We start from the raw sequence: 6,000 nt of genomic DNA, 5'->3' as shown, positions 1-6,000 counted from the left end.
GCACCCCCTCCCCCTGGCGGGAGTGCCCTTCTCTCCAGCGAGAACACTCCCTCCCTCCAGTGGGAGCATCCCTTCCCCTACTTAGAGAGCATCCCCTCTGCTCCAGCGGGAGCACCCCCTCCCTCCAGTAGGAGCACCTCCTCCCTCCAGTGGGAGTACCCCCTTCTTGCTGAAGGGACTTGTGTCTCTGGGCTTCCCAACACAGCGCTGCCCTTCCATGAGCTCTACTCTATTTTAGCGTGCATGCCTGAATTGTACATTGGCTCCCCTTTCCCTCTCTCTTTCCCCTTCTTCCCTATTGCTTACAATAAAGCTTTATACTGACCTGACCCCTGCTGTTAGTTATTGTCAGCACTTGAAGGGATTGTCTCTCCCGTGTCTCTGACTGGCCCACAGACTTTTCTGTAGTCATAACCTGACTGTTGATCCCCACACTCACATTGGGTGATTAGGGCACTGTGAGTCCAGTTGTGGAAAGCAGGGATGAATAGTGGAACCCTATGTCCTCCCAGGAGGGACTCCCTTGTGCCAGAGGACTATCACAAAACATCTCTTCTCTGTTGACAATTTCCACTCTCTTTCCAGTCCTCAAAAGCCCATATTTGATGCTGCTCACCTCCAGGAAGCGTCTCCTGATCCCCATGGCACAAAGGCCTCGTTCTACCTCTCCCGCATTCACCATATGAGTTCACATTTGATTTATCTGTGCCTACTCCTTATCCCCCATGAGACTATGAGCTTCCTGAGGGCAGGAAACAGAGACCTGGCCTAGGCCTCCAAGCCCCAGGGGAATATAAAAGTAGAGAAGACTACAGAAACACATTTAGAGAGGTCATGGGACTTACTGAGGTTCACCCTGATATGTGTATAGCACAACCTGGTCCAAAGTCCAGGGGATTTCTGGCTCTTCACTTAAGCCCAGTGTCATCAAGGCAGTCCCCAGAACCCCAAATCATAGGGAATGGTGGAAACCTGCTGCAGGAGAATACCTTCTGAGGGCTCTTCGTCGGGCACCTGAACCTTGGCTGGTAGAGAAGGGAGATGGCCAGAAGTGAGGCAGCTAGCCTGGAAGACAAGAGCGACTTGCACACAGATCCCAGCCCTGCTGTTATTGGCTATGTGGCCTTGGCTAAGTCCCTCCTCTCCTGTGGTTCCCAGTTTCCTCTTCCGGAAGATGAAGAGTTTGGCCCAGGTGTTTTGCAAGATCTCTTACAGCCCTCCATCTTTGAAAACTTCAAGTCTTTTCACACGCCCACTTCCACAAATTTGTACTATCCTTCACTAACCAATAACCTGCTGGGAAAACCATAGTATTCTAACGTTTTCTATCAGGGCAGCCCCAGCCAACCAAGAAATCCTGCAGGTGGTTTAACCCCAAAGGCTGGAATAGAGGCCACAAGTCCTTCAGGTCTGGCTTCCTAGTGGGCTACCTTCAGAGCCCAGGGGGCTACAAGAACAAGGTTCAGGAGGGACCCAATGAGGCCATTTCCCCACTATTGGCTTGTGATTGGGGCCTCTTCTCAGGCTCCTGAGGTTCAGATAGGTTTCTGCCCACTTATTGGACTGCCGCCATTTCTGCAGCCCTGCTCAGAGGAAAGGAGGAGCACCCTAGATCAAGACAGGTGTCTCATGCTCCTCACCCATATCCATCAGTCTATCAGCTCCTCCCTTCTGATAAAAACCCAGTCGAATCTGGAGCATAGGAAGAGAGCACAACTTTGGATTGCCACCACCACCACCATTCCCTTCAAAGACAACACACTTGGGACAGTTGGCTGCCCCTCTACTCCTCCTCTTCCCCCCAAAGCCTAGCTCCCCTCCCCCATCTCCACCTGTTTGGGACAACAAGAGATGCAGAAATGGGTGCCAGAGCCTGGGCTCCAGAAATGGAGAGCCCTTAAAAGCATAGCTAAAAGCTTCTCATCCCACTGCCCACAAATTCCTAGGAATGAAAGGCTGACATCACCAAGGGGTCCCACTATCCCACCTAGTTGTTTCTTCACAGGGAAAACATCAACCTTTGCCAGGCCCTGTCTTCTTTCCTCTCTTTCTCTATCTCAGGAGGTAACCAGACCCAGCCCACAACATGTCTGCAACTCAGAGAGGAAATGATTTGGTCCCATTCAATTCTCACAAGTGCCCTCAATCCTCAGCCTAAAGAAGACATGAGGGACTTCTCCACCCCCACCCCACCCCACCCCCCACCTCTCTGACTTACAGAGAAAGGAAGAGAAGGATTGAAAGACCAATGGGTCTAGGAGATACTGAAGGGTGTGGCATAGATAGGAACAGCTCTCCCTTCTGTAGGCCTTCCTTTCTCCTCTTCATTCCTGTCAAGGCAGATGACCTCTAGGGTCTAAATGATATAGTTAAGATTCTGTTCTTCTAAATCACAGATTCTATTGGCCCAGGCCCTTGAAACCTCACAGGAATCTCTTATCTCCTCCTTTGGTCACCAGTTAGCACAGAACAAAGATCACTAGGATAACAGAAAGCAATGAAAGTCAATGAAAAGATGAAGGAATTACAGACCTAGTCCTAACCTGACAAGTTAGGTGGTTTTTCCTACTCTAATCCTATGATCTTATTCCTCCTCTTGTCTACATGACCTTACTAAAAGCAGATGTTAAAGAAATACCAGTGTGGTTAGACGTGTTAAACTACTGTGTTGTATTTAAATTCCAGTGGACATTCTGACAGTGAGATAAAAGGCAAAGGACTTGAATTCAAATTCCAGCTTTGCCACTTCCTGGCAGGGTAACTTTGGTTAAGTGACTAACACTTTGGGGCTTTACTTTCTGTCAACTTTGTGGTGGGACGCAGGGGCAAGAGTGCGTTGCTGACGGCTCTAGCCATTGGTCTTGGTGGAGAATCGCTAGGATCATCTTTGAGCGAGTTTGTGAAGGATGGAGAGCTTTCAGCCAACATCTCCATCACCTTGCGCAACAGAGGGAAAGATGCTTTCAAATCTGACCTGTATGGGGATTCGATTACCGTGCAGCAGTGCATCAGTGTGAACGGTACTACAAGTTACAAACTAAAGGACCAAGCAGGAAACCTGGTTTGTTCGCAGAAAGCAGAGCTTATGGCCATTCTCGATCACTTTAAAATACAGGTGGATAACCCAGCGTCTGTTTTACCACAAGAAATGGGCAGGCAGTTGTTGCGGACCCAACATGATAGTGACAGATACAAATTCTTTCTCAAAGTGACTGGACTTCAACAGAGGCGAGAAGAGTACTCAGAAGCTTTGGAGAGAAAAGCCAGAAGCCAGCTTGAGATAGACCAAAAAAAAGAAGAGCTTGAGAATCTCAAATGTCAGGGCATAGCTGTAGAGGAGCATGTTCAGAAGATGGTTGCCTTGAGGGAGAAATTAGAAGACTTAAAACATGAAATGGCTTGGGCACTGGTGACTGAAACTGAAAGAGAAGTTGATGTTATGGTTCATAATATAAACCTTGGAGACCATCACACTACGTTATTAAATCAGAAACTAGAGGCCTCAAAGGCTAAACTAAATGCATCAGAAAAGAAGTATACAACCATTCTTGAGAACCTGCAAATGTTAAATAAAGAAGCCGCTGAATTAGAGCCCAAATGCATTGAGGCAAAAGAAGATGCCAAGAGAACACACATGACCTATCGTCGACTGTAGGCTTTCTGTAATTCTTCCCAAAATGAACTGAATAAATTAGATAAATTTGCAGAACATTTTTATAACAAAATTGAAGACCTGAAAAAGAGTCGAGAAGTAGCAGAGTTGGAAAAAAAGGAAAAAATTTCCACATTGAAGGAAACATTAAAGAACTTTAAGGACCAACAAGATTCACTTGTTTGAGACATAAAACATCTCCATCAAGCTATAGAAAAAGATGGTGAAGAACATTCTCAAATTAGAAAAGAAGAGTCTTACGTGCAACAGATACTGCATGAAGAACAACAACAGCTAAACCAATGGAAAGAGTGTAAATCCGAGCCACTGAAGTGATTTCGATCCCAGATTCCCACCCTTCTTGAAGCAGTAGATGATGCCCATAGACAAGGGAACTTTACTTTTAAACCAGTAGGCCCACTAGGAGCTTGTATTCGTCTCTGAGACCCTGAATTTGCTTTGACCATTGAGTCCTGCTTAAATGGCCTTCTTCTTGCCTTTTCTGTGACAACCACAAAGATGAGCAAATCCTTCAAGAGCTGATGAAAAAGTTTTATCCGTTAGGCTCTCCACAATCACAGATAATCATGTCAGCCTTTGAGTGTGAGTTATATGATGTCACAGACAGAATGGCCTATCACCCGGAATTTCCAACGGTTCTCACAACTTTAGAAATAGACCATCCAGTGGTGGTCAATACTCTGATTGACATGAGGGGCATAGAGTCAGTGCTGCTTATTAAAAGTAACCCTTTGGCCCACAGAGTGATGCAAGCTCAGGAACCCCCCAAGAATTGTAGCAAAATTTTAACTGCCTGTGGTGATGAAGTATTTGAGAACTGCTATTACTCGTGAAGAATCACGACCTACTTACTTGGGTGATCTGGAAATAGAAATAAGCAATTTGGAGAAAGAAATGGAAAATAAAACTGCATAGTTGTTAACATTTCAGCAACGTGAGTCTTTACTTGAAAAGGATGTCAAGAAGAATCAAGAAACAATTAATAGTCATGATCAGCATTTAAAAGAAATAAAGACCAGAATAATAAATATCACTTCAGAAATAAAAGACCTTGAGGGTGAGGATAAAAGTCAGTCAATAGGTCTTTCAGTTTTAGAAGAGGAGGTTCAAGCTATTAAAGAAGAGATGAAGGAGATTGAGGAAGAGATGAATACTCCAAAGGAAGAAATAGCCAATTGAAAATAGATGCTGAAGGGAGACATGAAGAGCTTAGGTTGAGATGTAATGAAATTTTAGAATTCATAGAATCCTTTATGGAAGAACAAAACCAGGCTGCACTAGAAGTGAACATCCAACACCAATCTGTGCTGTATTATGAAAATAAGCTCAAGCAACACTTGAATTCTCTCCAAGTGGAAAAGGAAGAGCTGGCCATGAAAGAAAAAGAACTTGAGAGAGAGACTGCTCTGGCCAAAAGCACCTGCGCTGAGCGTAAAGAAGTTACAACAACTGCCTCTGTTCTTGACAAAGAAATTAATGTTTTAAGAAAGACTATACTATCAGAAAACTACATTCATGGAAACCAAGACGAAATGAGAAAGTATTACAAAGAAATAAAATAAAATTGTCTTGATCTAGCTGATAAAGTGAAGAATTTGAAAAAAGGTTATTAAAACACTGGAAGTCACATCAACCCAGAGCTATTTAATATGCCAGAATCACGGAAAGAGTCTTTCTTTGTGATGCAAATTGTGCTTCTACAACTTACTATCTCAGTGGTCCTTCTCTGGGGAGATGCACTTGGATCATGACAATGAGACCCTTTGTATAACAGTCCAGCCTGGAGAAGGGGACACCACTTCCTTCAGAGACATGCAAGCTTTCTCAGAAGATGGACACTTTTTTTTTCCAATTTTTTATTCATTCTTACTTTATGGTCCATCACAGAATCACCTTTCAGGTGTCTGGATGCATTTGATGTCTACATGGATGTGAACCATCGAAAAACTGCCATGGACATGATCCTCAGCATAGCACATTTACAGCAACACCGCCAGTTCATCCTGCTCACTCCACAACACATGAGCTCCCTTCCTCCAGTCCATTAATTGAAATACTCAAAATTCCAGAGCCTGATGAAATAACCCTGCCTTTCCAAGTAGTAAGTGAATAAGAAGAGAAAGAAGAAAAGGAAGAGGAAGAAGAAGAAGAAAAGGAAGGAGAAAGAGGGAGAACAAGTAGAAGAAGATTGAATTTTTACTTGAATGTGATCGAACTGTCTTCTTGTGGTTTTTTTTTTTTTGTTTTTTCCAAAGTGTCTGCAGGGTAATATGCAAAATGTCCCGACTTGATAGAATAATATTTAGTAATAAAAGCTTTTTTTTTAG

General features: G+C 44.1%; 1 pseudogene; it reads left to right on the top strand.

Moving 5' to 3' along the window:
* The first annotated feature begins 2,797 nt into the window (after window positions 1–2,797).
* On the top strand, window positions 2,798–5,786 carry LOC118833188 (annotated as a pseudogene).
* The last annotated feature ends 214 nt before the right edge of the window (window positions 5,787–6,000 follow it).

The sequence above is a fragment of the Trichosurus vulpecula genome, assembly GCF_011100635.1.
Source record: "Trichosurus vulpecula isolate mTriVul1 chromosome X unlocalized genomic scaffold, mTriVul1.pri SUPER_X_unloc_3, whole genome shotgun sequence".
In the NCBI taxonomy this organism is placed as follows: Eukaryota; Metazoa; Chordata; class Mammalia; order Diprotodontia; family Phalangeridae; genus Trichosurus; species Trichosurus vulpecula.
The sequence above is the reverse complement of the archived record's forward strand: the minus strand, read 5'-3'. Positions and strand labels throughout refer to the sequence as shown.